Below are 20,123 nucleotides of genomic sequence, written 5' to 3' on the forward strand. Positions count from 1 at the left end.
CCGACCATGCTAGCGGGTAACTGAACATGGGAAAGTGAACCAGGAGCGCCCAGTCCGAGCCCCCGGACTTCCCCTCTCGTCCCTGTGATGCGCAGGGCGCTTCCTGATAGAGTCCAGTGGAGCCCAGCGGCGGAGCAAAAGGGCATGGGAACACAGGGAGATCTGTCCGGTTCCAGTTGAAACCCAAGCTAAAACAAACCTCAACAGGGCCATGGCCCCATCGGCCTCAGTCAGCCTCGGTTCACCTGCCGACTTCATTTTTGCAAGAGCTGGCTTTTTTTCACGGGTATCGGATTCTGCAGTACTGTAGGACGTGTTGCATCATACAGCTATCGCTCTCTCTGAGGTTTGGAATGACAATGGTTGGATGATAGCAAATGTTTGATTTGCCTGATTAAATGACAGTGTGGCTTCTTTTGTTTAAAACATGTATATCTATGTACAGTGTAAGGTACTGTACATACAAAACTATCATGCATGTAGTCTAGTCTGAAAAACATGTGTGTGTGTGTGTGTTTCTGTGCACATGTGCGTCTGTGCATCCGTGTGTGATGGATGACAGGCAAGTCGCACAATGGCAATGACCTCTAAATGAGCTGACCTCTCCGTGCAACATAACGGCTCCATGTGACATGCATTACAAGGTGGAGAAGTTGACTGACTACCTCATAATGACACCATATGGACCTCCACCTGGAACCCTACGTTCTGCCCCACTCACTGCCTGAGGGGACTGAATACACTGTCACACACAGACAGACCCCCGCTCTCTCCTCAACAAAGGCCCCTGAACAAGAGTTCAGTATTGTAGTCCTGATATGACTCCTTGCTGGAAGTTAGTGCCATCTGCCAGTGATATCCTCTATGACCTTCTGTCTGCCCTTTGGCACAGAACTACAGAGCAATCAGATAGAATAAACACTAAGAACAGTAAAGAACATTACGAAGAGATAGGCCTATGTGAAAATATGTATTGTAATAAGTCAATTGTGCATAATCTAGGTAGTACATTAGGGAGGAATTGGGCATAAATACCTAGGTTGACATTAACTAGAGAGGCATGTACAAGCCATAAGGTAATGTTTAGCAGAGTCAACATAACCACAGAGAGTTTACAAAGTGGACAGTCAAGTCACTGTATTGTCAATGCCAACGGAGTCATAGAAACACCACATAAAACTTTGTCATAAACCAACCATCCCCTCAACCTCTGCATAGCCAAACCACATAGAGACTAGAATAGAATACAACCATTATTGTCCACACAAGGCAACTTTCCACATGGACACTCAAGTTTCAATTCTGTGGACACACACACAGACGCACCCATGCACTCATGCACGCACTCATGCACACACACACACACACACACACACACACACACACACACGCACGCACACGCACACATGCTCACTGGGCCTGTCCCCACACAGAGCCTGCGGCTTCACCCAGTCTGCAGCCTTTGAACCGCATGGCTCGTAAATAAGTCTGGCTGCCACACTGTGAGTGTGTGTGTGTGTGTGTGTGTGTGTGTATGTGTGTGTGTGTGTGTGTGTGTGTGTGTGTGTGTGTGTGTGTGTGTGTGTGTGTGTGTGTGTGACAGAGACTGGGAGCAGATGTGAGGGGCGATTACAGTCCAGTAATGGGTTCCTGAGAGCAAGGACTCCTACACAGGGATGACCTCAGAGCCCAGGGATTTCATTAACACTAGAGCACTGGACACACACACACACACACACACACACACACACACACACACACACACACACACACACACACACACGCACACACACACACACACACACAGAGAACACGGGCCCCCCTAAGTTGGGAGTGGGAGGAGGTAGCCCCTAGATACTGATCTTGGGGTCAGTTTTGTTTCCCCCACCAATGGTTCAGGTTAGGATTTGAGGAGGGGAAGCTGATCCTAGATCTGTAGATAGGAGAAACTTCATCCTGGAGTTCCCCTAGTTTCCCCAGTCCTAATCCCTGCTCCTAGAATTCAATTCAAAATCATTTGAATCATTGTGAAATGTTTTGGCAGGTGAGTCGTTAAGAAGTCATTGACACGTTATTTTACTATTACAACTTGGTTGATCAAGAAGTGAACAATCTTCAAAAAAGTGGTCAGAGAATCTTAGCTAGTGTAATTAGCGTCATTTTTGTTGTAGGGGCATTCAGAAAGATGAAAGTGTCTTAATGTCTATAATGTCATGGTTTTATTGATTCGTGTGTACATTGATTGAACCATATGATCAGGACAAGCTCAGGGACTGAACACACTAATCAAAAAACACATATAGGCATCCATCTATATGGCTCAGGATCATCTCCTATTTTGGCAAACCCGCTTCACATGGCCACATATACAGCTGAGTGGAGCATGCCAAGGCAGGCTGTATGTGTAAGGTGAGAAAACTCTAAGGCTGCGTTTAGACAATTCTGATCTTTTTTTCCCACTAATTGGTCTTTCGACCAATCATATCAGCTCTGTTCACATCAGATCTTTTTTTCAGAGCTGATCTGATTGGTTAAAAGACCAATGAGTGAAAAAAAGATGAGAATTGGGCTGCCTGTCTAAATGCAGCCTAAGTGAAAGTTTGTTTCTGGGCTTGCATTTGCCTCAGCAATGTACTATCATCACACTGACTAGACCTTTACTGTATGGTCAATGGAGTAAGGACATTTGCACGAAACAAAAAGGCTGAATTTACAAACGCAGCCCAATTCTGATCTTTTGCCCAATTATTGGCCAAAGAGCTGATCTGATTGGTCAAAAGACCAGTTAGTGGCAAAAGATCAGAATTTGACTGCCTGTGTAAACACAGCCAAATATTCCTAAGTGAAACATATCTAGACTCACAAAGAATATGAAATGCCCAATAATATTGAAAGTATTTATTGGAATAATCTAAGAAAGAGTTCAAGTAATGAACTCAGGGATGAATGTTACTCAGTTAAAACAAGCTGCTACTAGGCTCCATTGTTTATTAAAAACAACAAACCAACGAATTAAATCCAATGTAACATTCAAATGAAAAGAGAAAATGGCAATTAAGTGGCTTTCAGCTCATAAAACGGTCCCTCCCTCTCGTACCTGTTGCTATTTGGTGTGTGTGTGTGTGTGTGTGCGTGTGCGTGTGTGTGTGCGTGTGCGTGTGCGTGTGCGTGTGTAACACTAGCTGAGCGACTTGGTGGCCTTTTCTTTTCCACTTGACGGACTCCGAGCAACAAACCTGCTTTTATGCCAGCTGCACCCCCCCTACACTCTGTAATCGAGCCCCCTTTCATTCAATCACGCTACCATGGCTCTCTCTCTGTCTGTCTCTCCTTTGCTCTCTCTTGCAATCAACCCACCCCTAATGTACCCCATTCTAAAACAGTCCCTTCCACCTCCACCACTACCACCACCACCTACCCCCCCCCCCCACACCGCACCATCAGAGCCTCTCTTGCCCAGAATCAGTGCCCCGGGACGGGGTCAGGGAGAGGGACAGCTTGCAGACCTCCCGGAAGCCTCTTTAAAACGGGGTATGGGCCAGAGCGGTGGGTGACCCCAGTCAGATGGTGGTCTGCTCCCAGGTAAAACATCTGGTCTACTGATGGAAGTGGGGGTGGGGGGGCATACGTGCATGCTTAAAAGCAGGGAAGCAGGCAGGCACGTAGGAACACAAAACACACACACACACACACACTAAGCCGGCCTCTTTATTAGTCATTTGGACAAAAAGCTCTGCCATCCACCATTTCCCCTCCGTCTACACAGTCGATGACAACGCCCGCCCTAGTTGCTAGCAGCTGTCCAGAGCTACCCAGCACACACACACACACACACACACACACACACACACACACACACACACACACACACACACACACACACACACACTAGCGCCAAGCATACAGCCATTACCTAAAGACATGGCAGCATTAGTGCCTGGCTGAATGATCTACCTGTAGTTTACTTGACATGACAGAACTTGCCATTCACCACATTAGGAGTAACTGCTCATTAGGGAAAACTCATTAGTTTAATCTTAACATCTGAATGTGCCAAATCCCGTGGTAAACAGTCCATTGAAACTCAATGTAATAACACAGGGGTCAATGACAGCTATATGAACTAATCATGTATACTATTGTATATAATATTGTATGTTAGCTAGGTGTCAATGGCAGCTATATGAACTAATCATGTATACTATTGTATATAATATTGTATGTTAACTAGGTCAAAATGTATGATACAGAGTAGAATATGTGAATATCCTCAATTCTGGAGCTTCCTTCTAGTGGAAATTGTGAAAGAGTAAAGCGACAGTACCTAGCTCGATGACAGCTGTGGGAACAGGTTGAAAGCAACAGCATGGTGTGTGTGTGTGTGTGTGTGTGTGTGTGTGTGTGTGTGTATGTGTGTGTGTGTGTTTGTATGTGTGTGAATACCTCCATGTGTGCAGCTCCTCCAAATGAGATAAGGAGGGTGGTGATAGCCAGAGAGACAGCTGTTGTCTGCTGACAGACCAGGGTTTAAACTGGGGGAGAGGACACACACACACTTGAGAGTTGGAGCGCCGCAGGCCTCCCAGGGTGCTCCCTAGGGTTTAAAATAATTGTATGTGTGTGTGGGTGTGTGTGTGTGTGTGTGTGTGTGTGTGGGTGGGTGTGTGTAGGTGGGAAGTGATACCCGAAGCCTCTCCAAAAACTGGTCAAGCAGAGCTAATGAGACCCACCATCTCCCTTCCTTCATTTCAGAATATTCACTCAGTGTTCCCCTCCTTACACTCCCCACATTCACTCAGTGTTCCCCTCCTTACACTCCCCACATTCACTCAGTGTTCCCCTCCTTACACTCCCCACATTCACTCAGTGTTCCCCTCCTTACACTCCCCACATTCACTCAGTGTTCCCCTCTTCACACTCCCCATATTCATCCCACACAATAGTCCCATTGCTCTTGCAATCACGGATTACAGTCTACCTGTATTGTGTTCGCGTCTCTCTCTAAAGCCTAAATTAAAGGATAATTGTAGGGTTTATTGGGTAAAGGGTGGCTGCAGAGAGACAGTGAGACACAGAGGTATGATGTTTTGATAACTATGAGATTATAGTAACTCATTATAAGGGGATCATACATACTTATGATAAGTATAATAATGCATTATAATACGACATCAGGCGTTATAATTGCAAGCTTTAAGTAAAGTGTTACTAAGGTTTTAAATCAACAAAGTGAAGTTATGTTCTGAGAGTTTTTTTCAAGGAGAACACTTAGTTAGTTTTATAATTATTTTATAATTAAGATACAAATAGTTATATTTAAAACCTAAGAAACAAAAACGTAATTTTTTTGTTTCTTAGCTATTCTTGTTCTAATTATTCATTGTGAAATCTAAAACAATTGTCCCAGTAGACAGAAATTGTGGTCTGACTTCTTTGGTTGCAGCCTATGGACTGAAGGCTTAAATCCGGAGGCGTTATGTTGGAGGGAAGTTTACACACAGTTCAGTTCAGTTCTTTTCAATGCTTTGACTGAGTTGCATTAAACCAGTCTCGTGTTTTAAAATACATTTTTTGAACAAATAAATTGACATTTGAATGTGACCTAAACATAGCGGTATGTTACATTTAGCTTGCTGCTTTTATGGCTGTTATCTGTCCCCAGTATATAGAACATAAAACCATTATGAACTACTTCATAAATTGTTAAGACATTTGGGTTGCGGGTTACCAACCCAAACAAGTGATGCTACTGTAAATTCAATTATCATTTGATTATTGAGAACCATGCTGAAACAGTGTCAGCGCATTGCAAGGGACATGATAAAGAATAATGAATAGAAGATAAAACTCTATTCTGGTTGACAGATTGCTTCTGAAAATAAAGTGGCCTCCTTATGGTGCATATCAGATAACTATACAATCTGTTGCATTGCAGTTCACAAGTCCCTTTCAAAACACATTCTTTTGACTGCTTTAGACAGTTCCAAGCCATTATATTTATCAGGAGTGGATCCATTGCATTTATCAGTAGTGGATCCATTATATTTATCAGGAGTGGATCCACTGCATTTATCAGAAGTGGATCCACTGCATTTCTCAGTAGTGGATCCATTATATATATCCGTAGTGGATCCACTGCATTTATTAGTAGTGGATTCACTGCATTTATCAGTAGTGGATCCATTATATATATCAGGAGTGGATCCATTCCATTTATCAGGAGTGGATCCATTGCATTTATCAGGAGTGGATCCATTGGAGTGGATCCGTTGCATTTATCAGTGGTCCTCTGTAGCTCAGCTGGTAGAGCACGGCGCTTGTAACGCCAAGGTAGTGGGTTCGATCCCCGGGACCACCCATACACAAAAAAATAAAAATGTATGCACGCATGACTTTAAGTCGCTTTGGATAAAAGCATCTGCTAAATGGCATATTCTTTTATCAGGAGTGGATCCAATATATTTATACGGAGTGGATCCATTGCATTTATCAGGAGTGGATGCATTTCTTTTATCAGGAGTGGATCCATTCCATTTATCAGGAGTGGATCCATTGCATTTATCAGGCGTGGAGACATTATATTTATCAGGAATGGAGCCATTGCATTTATCAGGAGTGGATCCATTGCATTTATCAGGAGTGGATCCATTGCATTTATCAGGAATGGAGCCATTGCATTTATCAGGAGTGGATCCATTGCATTTATCAGGAGTGGATCCATTGCATTTATCAGGAGTGGATCCACTATATTTATCAGGAGTAGATCAATTGTATTTATCAGGAGTGGATCCACTGCATTTATCAGTAGTGGATTCACTATATTTATCAGTAGTGGATCCATTGCATTTATCAGTAGTGGATCCATTATATTTATCAGTAGTGGATCCATTGCATTTATCAGTAGTGGATCCATTGCATTGATCAGGAGTGGATCCATTGCATTTATCAGGAGTGGATTCAATATATTTATCAGGAGTGGATCCATTGCATTCATCAAGAGTGGATCCAATATATTTATCAGGAGTGGATCCATTGCATTTATCAGGAGTGGATCCACTGCATTTATCAGTAGTGGATTCACTATATTTATCAGGAGTGGATCCATTGCATTTATCAGGAGTGGATCCATTGCATTTATCAGGAGTGGATCCATTGCATTTATCAGGAGTGGATCCAATATATTTATCAGGAGTGGATCCATTTCATTTATCAGGAGTGGATCCATTATATTTATCAGGAGTGGACCCACTGCATTTATCAGGAGTGGATCCAATATACAGTATCTATCAGGAGTGGATCCATTCCATTTATCAGGAGTGGATCCATTGCATTGATCAGGAGTGGATCCATTGCATTTATCAGGAATGGATCCATTGTATTTATCAGGAGTGGATACATTACATTTATCAGGAGTGGATCCAACATATTTATCAGGAGTGGATCAATTGTATTTATCAGGAGTGGATCCACTGCATTTATCAGTAGTAGATTCACTATATTTATCAGTAGTGGATCCATTGCATTTATCAGTAGTGGATCCATTATATTTATCAGTAGTGGATCCATTGCATTTATCAGTAGTGGATCCACTATATTTATCAGGAGTGGATCTATTGCATTTATCAGTAGTGGATCCACTATATTTATCAGCAGTGGATCCATTACATTTATCAATAGTGGATCCATTGCATTGATCAGGAGTGGATCCATTGCATTTATCAGGAGTGGATCCAATATATTTATCAGGAGTGGATCCATTGCATTCATCAAGAGTGGATCCAATATATTTATCAGGAGTGGATCCATTGCATTTATCAGGAGTGGATCCACTGCATTTATCAGTAGTGGATTCACTATATTTATCAGGAGTGGATCCATTGCATTTATCAGGAGTGGATCCATTGCATTTATCAGGAGTGGATCCATTGCATTTATCAGGAGTGGATCCAATATATGTATCAGGAGTGGATCCATTGCATTTATCAGGAGTGGATCCATTATATTTATCAGGAGTGGACCCACTGCATTTATCAGGAGTGGATCCAATATACAGTATCTATCAGGAGTGGATCCATTCCATTTATCAGGAGTGGATCCATTGCATTGATCAGGAGTGGATCCATTGCATTTATCAGGAATGGATCCATTGTATTTATCAGGAGTGGATACATTACATTTATCAGGAGTGGATCCAACATATTTATCAGGAGTGGATCAATTGTATTTATCAGGAGTGGATCCACTGCATTTATCAGTAGTGGATTCACTATATTTATCAGTAGTGGATCCATTGCATTTATCAGTAGTGGATCCATTATATTTATCAGTAGTGGATCCATTGCATTTATCAGTAGTGGATCCACTATATTTATCAGAGTGGATCTATTGCATTTATCAGTAGTGGATCCACTATATTTATCAGCAGTGGATCCATTACATTTATCAATAGTGGATCCATTGCATTGATCAGAGTGGATCCATTGCATTTATCAGGAGAGGATCCACTATATTTATCAGCAGTGGATCCATTACATTTATCAATAGTGGATCCATTGCATTGATCAGGAGTGGATCCATTACATTTATCAGTAGTGGATCCACTATATTTATCAGCAGTGGATCCATTACATTTATCAATAGTGGATCCATTGTATTGATCAGGAGTGGATCCATTGCATTTATCAGGAGTGGATCCAATATATTTATCAGGAGTGGATCCATTGCATTTATCAGGAGTGGATCCAATATATTTATCAGGAGTGGATCCATTGCATTTATCAGGAGTGGATCCACTGCATTTATCAGTAGTGGATTCACTATATTTATCGGGAGTGGATCCATTGCATTTATCAGGAGTGGATCCATTGCATTTATCAGGAGCGGATCCATTGCATTTATCAGGAGTGGATCCACTATATTTATCAGGAGTGGATCTATTGCATTTATCAGTAGTGGATCCACTATATTTATCAGCAGTGGATCCATTACATTTATCAATAGTGGATCCATTGCATTGATCAGGAGTGGATCCATTGCATTTATCAGAGTGGATCCAATATATTTATCAGGAGTGGATCCATTGCATTCATCAAGAGTGGATCCAATATATTTATCAGGAGTGGATCCATTGCATTTATCAGGAGTGGATCCACTGCATTTATCAGTAGTGGATTCACTATATTTATCAGGAGTGGATCCATTGCATTTATCAGGAGTGGATCCATTGCATTTATCAGGAGTGGATCCATTGCATTTATCAGGAGTGGATCCAATATATGTATCAGGAGTGGATCCATTGCATTTATCAGGAGTGGATCCATTATATTTATCAGAGTGGACCCACTGCATTTATCAGAGTGGATCCAATATACAGTATCTATCAGGAGTGGATCCATTCCATTTATCAGAGTGGATCCATTGCATTGATCAGGAGTGGATCCATTGCATTTATCAGGAATGGATCCATTGTATTTATCAGGAGTGGATACATTACATTTATCAGGAGTGGATCCAACATATTTATCAGGAGTGGATCAATTGTATTTATCAGGAGTGGATCCACTGCATTTATCAGTAGTGGATTCACTATATTTATCAGTAGTGGATCCATTGCATTTATCAGTAGTGGATCCATTATATTTATCAGTAGTGGATCCATTGCATTTATCAGTAGTGGATCCACTATATTTATCAGGAGTGGATCTATTGCATTTATCAGTAGTGGATCCACTATATTTATCAGCAGTGGATCCATTACATTTATCAATAGTGGATCCATTGCATTGATCAGGAGTGGATCCATTGCATTTATCAGGAGAGGATCCACTATATTTATCAGCAGTGGATCCATTACATTTATCAATAGTGGATCCATTGCATTGATCAGGAGTGGATCCATTGCATTTATCAGTAGTGGATCCACTATATTTATCAGCAGTGGATCCATTACATTTATCAATAGTGGATCCATTGCATTGATCAGGAGTGGATCCATTGCATTTATCAGGAGTGGATCCAATATATTTATCAGGAGTGGATCCATTGCATTTATCAGGAGTGGATCCAATATATTTATCAGGAGTGGATCCATTGCATTTATCAGGAGTGGATCCACTGCATTTATCAGTAGTGGATTCACTATATTTATCGGGAGTGGATCCATTGCATTTATCAGGAGTGGATCCATTGCATTTATCAGGAGCGGATCCATTGCATTTATCAGGAGTGGATCCAATATATTTATCAGGAGTGGATCCATTGCATTTATCAGGAGTGGATCCATTATATTTATCAGGAGTGGACCCACTGCATTTATCAGGAGTGGATCCAATATACAGTATCTATCAGGAGTGGATCCATTCCATTTATCAGGAGTGGATCCATTGCATTGATCAGGAGTGGATCCATTGCATTTATCAGGAATGGATCCATTGTATTTATCAGGAGTGGATACATTACATTTATCAGGAGTGGATCCAACATATTTATCAGGAGTGGATCAATTGTATTTATCAGGAGTGGATCCACTGCATTTATCAGTAGTGGATTCACTATATTTATCAGTAGTGGATCCATTGCATTTATCAGTAGTGGATCCATTATATTTATCAGTAGTGGATCCATTGCATTTATCAGTAGTGGATCCACTATATTTATCAGGAGTGGATCCATTGCATTGATCAGGAGTGGATCCATTGCATTTATCAGTAGTGGATCCACTATATTTATCAGCAGTGGATCCATTACATTTATCAATAGTGGATCCATTGCATTGATCAGGAGTGGATCCATTGCATTTATCAGGAGTGGATCCAATATATTTATCAGGAGTGGATCCATTGCATTTATCAGGAGTGGATCCAATATATTTATCAGGAGTGGATCCATTGCATTTATCAGGAGTGGATCCACTGCATTTATCAGTAGTGGATTCACTATATTTATCAGGAGTGGATCAATTGTATTTATCAGGAGTGGATCCACTGCATTTATCAGTAGTGGATTCACTATATTTATCAGTAGTGGATCCATTGCATTTATCAGTAGTGGATCCATTATATTTATCAGTAGTGGATCCATTGCATTTATCAGTAGTGGATCCACTATATTTATCAGGAGTGGATCCATTGCATTGATCAGGAGTGGATCCATTGCATTTATCAGTAGTGGATCCACTATATTTATCAGCAGTGGATCCATTACATTTATCAATAGTGGATCCATTGCATTGATCAGGAGTGGATCCATTGCATTTATCAGGAGTGGATCCAATATATTTATCAGGAGTGGATCCATTGCATTTATCAGGAGTGGATCCAATATATTTATCAGGAGTGGATCCATTGCATTTATCAGGAGTGGATCCACTGCATTTATCAGTAGTGGATTCACTATATTTATCAGGAGTGGATCCATTGCATTTATCAGGAGTGGATCCATTGCATTTATCAGGAGCGGATCCATTGCATTTATCAGGAGTGGATCCAATATATTTATCAGGAGTGGATCCATTGCATTTATCAGGAGTGGATCCATTATATTTATCAGGAGTGGACCCACTGCATTTATCAGGAGTAGATCCAATATACAGTATCTATCAGGAGTGGATCCATTCCATTTATCAGGAGTGGATCCATTGCATTGATCAGGAGTGGATCCATTGCATTTATCAGGAGTGGATCCATTGTATTTATCAGGAGTGGAGACATTATATTTATCAGGAATGGAGCCATTGCATTTATCAGTAGTGTATCCACTATATTTATCAGTAGTGGATCCATTGCATTTATCAGTAGTGGATCCACTATATTTATCAGTAGTGGATCCATTGCATTTATCAGTAGTGGATCCACTATATTTATCAGGAATGGAGCCATTGCATTTATCAGTAGTGGATCCACTATATTTATCAGTAGTGGATCCATTGCATTTATCAGTAGTGGATCCACTATATTTATCAGGAGTGGATCCACTGCATTTATCAGGAGTGGATCTATTGCATTTATCAGTAGTGGATCCATTGCATTTATCAGTAGTGGATCAACTATATTTATCAGTAGTGGATCCACTATACTTATCGGTAGTGGATCCACTATATTTATAAGTAGTGGATCCATTGCATTTATCATTAGTGGGATCCACTATATTTATCAGTAGTGGATCCACTATATTTATCAGTAGTGGATCCATTGCATTTATCATTAGTGGGATCCACTATATTTATCAGTAGCGGATCCACTATATTTATCAGTAGTGGATCCATTGCATTTATCAGTAGTGGATCCATTATATTTATCAGGAGTTGATCCACTGCGTTTATCAGGAGTGGATCCAATATACAGTATCTATCAGGAGTGGATCCATTCCATTTATCAGGAGTGGATCCATTGCATTTATCAGGAGTGGATCCATTGCATTTATCAGGAGTGGAGACATTATATTTATCAGGAATGGAGCCATTGCATTTATCAGGAGTGGATCCATTGCATTTATCAGGAGTGGATCCAATATACCGTATCTATCAGGAGTGGATCCATTCCATGTATCAGGAGTGGATCCATTGCATTTATCAGTAGTGGATCCACTATATTTATCAGTAGTGGATCCACTATATTTATCAGTAGTGGATCCATTGCATTTATTAGTAGTGGATCAACTATATTTATCAGTAGTGGATCCACTATATTTATCAGTAGTGGATCCATTGCATTTATCAGTAGTGGATCCACTATATTTATCAGTAGTGGATCCATTGCATTTATCAGTAGTGGATCAACTATATTTATCAGTAGTGGATCCACTATATTTATCAGTAGTGGATCCATTGCATTTATCAGTAGTGGATCCACTATATTTATCAGTAGTGGATCCACTATATTTATCAGTAGTGGATCCATTGCATTTATCAGTAGTGGATCCATTATATTTATCAGTAGTGGATCCATTGCATTTATCAGTAGTGGATCCACTATATTTATCAGGAGTGGATCTATTGCATTTATCAGTAGTGGATCCACTATATTTATCAGCAGTGGATCCATTACATTTATCAGTAGTGGATCCATTGCATTGATCAGTAGTGGATCCACTATATTTATCAGTAGTGGATCCACTGGTAAGATAAAGTCAGGAAGAGCAGAGCTTCCTACGAAAATATTTATAATTCCACAAACCTTTGGCTACAGAGGAGTTTGGAATTAATGTGTGTTTTCTTAAGAGGGGGTGCCTCGCGGTACAGGATGGGGAATTCTCCTCGATCCAGGACTTTGGGCTCCTGCTTATTCACGATTTATTAGACTCAAGTAATAGGAACCATGAAGGGAGAGGGTCCCGCGAAGCAGAAGGCCGTTCTAAAAATGGGGCCTAATGTTATTAAGATATGAAACACCGTGTTAAATCAAACCCCCCCAGCACAAACTGCCTTCGGTTTGTGGTCCACTTTTTATTATTTGTGGGGGTAGAAATTCAGATGGGGATCAGGTTTCTGATTATTTATATTCAGTCGTTTGCTTCGATACAAAAACTCTGTGGTTGATGCAGTGTTTGCTCCACAAGTATATTTCAGATAATTGACTTGGACGAGAACTGCTAAGTCAAATTTTTGAATACATTTGGGAAAAACAGTTGATATGAGGCATGTTTCATTAGGTGAATACTTGGTTGTTTGCTGAAATACAAAATGGTGGGTTGTAATCTAGCTGCCCATGCAGTTTCATGAAAAATAAACACAAACAGAGATGGATTTGCTCAAAACAATTCTATTTGATAGATATTAAAACAAATACTCTTCCTGGGTCTAAACCACATGCCTGTAGGCCTATGGGAATGAGGGCATCATTGAGTACAATTTCAGCCAATATCGCTGAATGATACTATCTTCAGTTAACTGAATAAGTTAAGTACTGTACTATTACAGTAAGCCGGTAGCCTAGCGGTTAGGGAGGCCAGCTCGAATCCCGGGTCCAACGTGAAAAACCTGTTGGTAAATGAGCTGGCAACCTGAGGGTTGCTTGTATCAAATCCTAGATGCTGTTGGGCCCTTGAGCAAGGCACTTAACCCCCCACAACAACATCGCCCAGTGTGGCAGCCCCCCGCACCTCCAAAAACCTCTGTGTATGTGTGTCTTTCAGAGCGGTTGGGTTAAAAGCAAAAGCCAAATTTCAGTTGGACCTTGTGTGCGATCGACCAATGAAGTGATCTTAATCTTAAATATTAGTATATCAAAAAAATATATAAGGGTATCAATAAATGTATCATTATTGTAATAGCGTTCCTATATGTCTTATGGAAATGTATGTATTGTAATATTTGATCACCTCAACAATTCAAGTAAATGAATATCCATGTGCAAGCGATGACTGAACGTTTGTCACATGCTCTATTAAATGTCAATGGAACCCTTGTCTGCATTTCTCAGACACAATATTGGTTTTGTTATTTTTGTGCACCAAGCAAGAAGGAGAGATCCAGACTGAACGCTTCTGAACAAAGCTCTCGTGATCTACGAGTGTTTAAAGGTGATTGGAATGGCTACCAAAACACAGAGGGCAATTTTAGATCGGAGCTATGAAGGGGTCCTTGAGAAATATGAATACCTGTCTTTGGAAAAATCCTTAACGTGGTTCCCTTAAATTACTTAATTAGTTTCCTGGCAAGAAAAAGGCCTCCGTGATTTAGGTGTAATCTTCAGTACTTAGGCCAAGCACAAGTGTTGAAAGGATTCAACTGCCACTAAGGAAAATAAAGAGCTTTAATGAAAAGTAGGACTGAATGGTATACTCCCCCCAACATTACCCTTAGTATAGAGACAGACACTTTACTCAAACACACACACACACACAATCATACACACACACATACACACAAAAAAACGAACACAAACTAAGTGATTTGGCGTAAATAAAACATATGAAAAATAACTGTGAAATTGAGATTTACAAAGCAGTACATGGACAACTCACACCAAGCTAGGTTACCTTGAACTGTAACTGCTACCATGGAGTAAAAAGGTCATGTTATGGAAAAAGACACAAAGAAAGTATTTAAAAAACAGTCAGGGTCTCAACTTACTTGTTGAGTGTTAGAATAGTAGAATACACAAGGTGCAATTTCAGCAGTTTTTCTCTTGTTATGTCCGTCACTGACAGTCACTCAAAGCCATGTCAGCTAACAATCTTTAGATTGGTAAATTAGTTTAGCCAGCTATCTAAACTTGTAGTGATCATGGTTGAATTACCGCTGATTTTGTTAGTCACTCGCACTCAGTTATCATATTAAAAACTGCAAACCTTTCTCTCCACCCTATGGCAAAATATATAGAATTGCAGCAAACTTGCTTAGCCAAAAGGCTAGGTCCGGCTCTGGCTGCATGTGGGTATGGATGTGGGTACGCAGACCCCGCGAGCCACTGCGGCCCCTCATGATAAGTTCCGATTTTTTTGTGGCCATCAAAGTTGCCCATCCCTGCTCTAGCCTATAATATACAACAGCAATAATAGAAGTATATTTAAATTCTCATAAACTATTCTGTTGTTGAAATGATAGACATAACAAATATAGGTTTAGGTCTACTCTATGAGCTATACTGTCAAGTAGGTGTTGTGTGAGCCTTAACTTAACTTGCAGTGCAATGTATTTCAAAAAGTTTCCAAATTAGGAAAATAGCTTAATGCACTGTACATTCTCATTGGAAATAGGATTGAATTGTCTTTGTCTGACAGGCTCCTTCATTATATGCATAGTCATTTACTGTAATGCAAACTTAGAACAATAATAAAAAAAAACTTTAAATACATGGAGGAGAAAGGAAAATTCTGATAAGAAACATCAGTCACTGTCCCATATACTGTAGCCACATTTACAAGCTGTGAATTTAGTTTTCAAGCGGTAGGCAGTAGGCTAGCCTGAGTGATAAAGTCAAATGGGTATTGGTGATATTTACTAAAGAAAGATCTAAAAAATACTATGCAATTTTACCAATAATGTTCTAAATGAAGTTTTGTGGGAACTGAAGTGGCCTACATAGTCGGTCAGTTGAGACGGTTAGGAAAATGTTTAACAGATCCGATGAGCTGGTTTAGTCCCAAAACCAACCAATATTATGAGTACATAATAATTTTGATATGTATTGCCCTGCTCTGGTAAACTATTGTTTGAAAAACAATACAGGCCTAATTTAACTTTAGTTTTAACTTGTTCTGTAGAATTGTATCCTATAACCTATAAAGATAATGCAAGTGCTCCAAAAATCGATTATTGCACACAGAATGAACACAGGCTATTCATTTTTCTGAACAGGCAATAATACTTTTGATAAGCAATATGATATTCATACTTATATGAATCCACTTACCATGATTTAGGTCGAACAAAAAAAAAAATCCGGTAGTTGTTCAACACTGTTCTCTCTCCATATAGCGTAGCGTGTTCAAATCTCTATGGCAAAACGTATTCTACAGATGAAACTGAAACGCTCAATAGTCAAACTCAACGCACGATAAGTCTTTACTCACTGTGGATGCCTATTTATTCTTCTTCAAAGTGATGATGACTGCAGATTTTGAGAAATGTGTGCGCACTTTGTTTGGATTTCTTGAATCGTTCGTCTACGGTCTAATAAGTCGAATTGACAGCTATCCAGCGAATCTAAAGCTGCGTTTTTATCCGAAACATTGAACCCGTTTCTCGATAAGTGTTTCATACACCTTCAGGAGCGCGTGTTTGCTTTGGCGCTGGTAAGGAAGTGATGATAAGGGTAAAATAAAAAATGTTGGTTCCTCCTCCTGAGGGTGTTCTCAATACCCGCGAGCCGAGTTCTGTACAGTGTGTGTGTGAGTGTGATCCCGCGCGCGCCTGTTCTTGTGCCATTACGCAGGAGTTGCTTTCAATTGGCTCTCTATATTCATCAGTTAACAAAATAGCTCAAGCGGAGATGAGCTCTTCCTTTATCGCTTTATCTCACCTTTGTATCTTTGTTTGGTAAAGAATGCCTCTCTCGACCGTTGTTTACACAAAGACGATGAGAATCTCACTCGCTTAGGGCTTCTCTGGAAGTCTGGGATGGTGTTGACAGTATGTGTGGATTAATCATTTATTCTAATGCCGTAGATTATTGACTGGTTTCTATAGGTCCTTAATGTGTGTATTTGGATATCTCTTAGGCCTATACGTATACACGCTATAGTGTGTGTACATAATAATTGGTTTATACATGCCCATGCATTATAATAACAACTTGAAGCACTTTAATACTTTATTGCCTTATAAACGCGTCTTTTATAGCACCTTATAGATAAGAACATTACAGAGACCATTATTTAACTTCATAAAGAAATGTGAAGTACAGTCACACTTTAATATAAAGCATATTAAAGGCTCAATTAAGCCTTCATAAGCACATTATAAGGCCTACATAAATGCTTCAAGAATAATTTATTAATGTCATTATAGAGTGGCAAAAGGGTTACACCACAATTTGCAAAGCACTAGGCCTACCCATCACATCATCCTTTGTATGTTAATTGCCAAATTATTTGTTACCTTATGAAGGGTTTATGAAGGCTTCATTAGGCCTTTTCAAGCTATATTTAATTTAAAGTGTGACCATTGCAGTTTAATAATGCTCAGTAACTGCATATAATCATGTACTTGTAAGGCAATATAACACATCATAAGAAGTTGCTACAAAAATGTTATGCTATTATATGCCCTAATGTTTAGAAATAAATGGTGAAATAATAAATAGTGATTTACACTATTAATGTTATTTTCTAATGGTTTTTAAACCCTAACCACATTTATCTTATTTGAAATGACACAAATACACTGTAAAGACAAACTATCCCCACTGTTAATTAGCTTCGGTATGCACTGTAAACTAAATATCATAGTTGGCTATATCTTGACTGTGGTTAAAGGGGCAATCCGGGATTAATTGGGACATACATTGCTTGATTTATACAGCCATTGATTCTTGAAGAATATAACTTCCAAATGTATCATTATTACACCAAGTTTGAAAGAAAATAACAACATATTGACTGAATGTAAACATTTGCAATTTGGAAAGTCCCAACTAAATATTTTAAGTAGTTTTGAAGTTAATTTCCTGCAATTCTACACATTTTGCCATGGGGCGGAGAGAACATGTTGCAGTTTTAAAGCATGTTTTCTGCAATTCTACACATTTTGCCATGGGGCGTAGAGAACATGTTGCAATTTTAAAGCATGTTTTCTGCAATTTTACACATTTTGCCATGGGGCGGAGAGAACATGTTTCAATTTTAAAGCTTGTTTTCTGCAATTCTACACATTTTGCCATGGTGCGTAGAGAACATGTTGCAATTTTAAAGAGTGTTTTCTGCAATTCTACACATTTTGCCATGGGGCGTAGAGAAAATGTTGCAATTTTAAAGCACGTTTTCTGCAATTTTATAATCATTTTGTCTTGTGACAGAGATACATTTTTGTAGTTTTAAAGCAAATTTCCTGCAATTCTATACATTTTGCCATGACTTATGCTATGTTAATATGATATCTGAGTTAGAATTACTAACAAAATCAATGGGGGCCCCCTGGAGGTCGAGGCCGGTTGGTATTCGACCATGATTACCACAAGTTTAGATAGGTGGCCAGACTAACTACCAATCTAAAAAAAAATGGTTAGCTGACATGGCTAATTTAGTGGCTGTCAGTGACTGACATAACAAGAGAAAAACTGTTGATGCACAACCAAATTTTGAAATTGCACCTTGTGTATTCTACTATTCTTACTCTCAATAGTAATATACAGTGGGGAGAACAAGTATTTGATACATTGCCGATTTTGCAGGTTTTCCTACTTACAAAGCATGTAGAGGTCTGTAATTTGTATCATAGGTACACTTAAACTGTGAGAGACAGAATCTAAAACAGAATCCAGAAAATCACATTGTATGATTTTTAAGTAATTAATTTGCATTTTATTGCATGACATAAGTATTTGATCACCTACCAACCAGTAAGAATTCCGGCTCTCACAGACCTGTTAGTTTTTCTTTAAGAAGCCCTCCTGTTCTCCACTCATTACCTGTATTAACTGCACCTGTTTGAACTCGTTACCTGTATAAAAGACCTGTCCACACACTCAATCAAACAGACTCCAGCCTCTCCACAATGGCCAAGACCAGAGAGCTGTGTAAGGACATCAGGGATACAATTGTAGACCTGCACAAGGGTGGGATGGGCTACAGGACAATATGCAAGCAGCTTGGTGAGAAGGCAACAACTGTTGGCGCAATTATTAGAAAATGGAAGAAGTTCAAGATGACGGTCAATCACCCTCGGTCTGGGGCTCCATGAAAGATCTCACCTCGTGGGGCATCAATGATCATGAGGAAGGTGAGGGATCAGCCCAGAACTACACGGCAGGACCTGGTCAATGACCTGAAGAGAGCTGGGACCACAGTCTCAAAGAAAACCATTAGTAACACACTACACCGTCATGGATTAAAATCCTGCAGCGCACGCAAGGTCCCCCTGCTCAAGCCAGCGCATGTCCAGGCCCGTCTGAAGTTTGCCAATGACCATCTGGATGATCCAGAGGAGGAATGGGAGAAGGTCATGTGGTCTGATGAGACAAAAATATAGCTTTTTGGTCTAAACTCCACTCGCCATGTTTGGAGGAAGAAGAAGGATGAGTACAACCCCAAGAACACCATCCCAACCATAAAGCATGGAGGTGGAAACATCATTCTTTGGGGATTATTTTCTGCAAAGGGGACAGGACGACTGCACCGTATTGAGGGGAGGATGGATGGGGCCATGTATTGCGAGATCTTGGCCAACAACCTCCTTCCCTCAGTAAAAGCATTGAAAATGGGTCGTGGCTGGGTCTTCCAGCATGACAACGACCCGAAACACACAGCCAGGGCAACTAAGGAGTGGCTCCGTAAGAAGCATCTCAAGGTCCTGGAGTGGCCTAGCCAGTCTCCAGACCTGAACCCAATAGAAAGTCTTTGGAGGGAGCTGAAAGTCCGTATTGCCCAGCGACAGCTCCGAAACCTGAAGGATCTGGAGAAGGTCTGTATGGAGGAGTGGGCCAAAATCCCTGCTGCAGTGTGTGCAAACCTGGTCAGGTCCTACA

General features: G+C 40.2%; 1 protein-coding gene across 2 annotated transcripts in view; it reads right to left on the minus strand.

The window, feature by feature from the left end:
• LOC121577983 (eyes absent homolog 2) overlaps positions 1 to 16,807 on the minus strand; it is a 54,904-nt gene extending 38,097 nt beyond the window's left edge. For both annotated transcript variants that reach the window (XM_041892015.2, XM_041892014.2), the window contains exon 1: positions 16,353 to 16,807. The gene's annotated coding sequence lies outside the window, so the exon portion shown is untranslated. The remainder of the gene's footprint in view (positions 1 to 16,352) is intronic.
• Between the last annotated feature and the right edge of the window lie 3,316 nt (positions 16,808 to 20,123).

This window comes from Coregonus clupeaformis, chromosome 12 (genome assembly GCF_020615455.1).
Source record: "Coregonus clupeaformis isolate EN_2021a chromosome 12, ASM2061545v1, whole genome shotgun sequence".
NCBI lineage: Eukaryota > Metazoa > Chordata > Actinopteri > Salmoniformes > Salmonidae > Coregonus > Coregonus clupeaformis.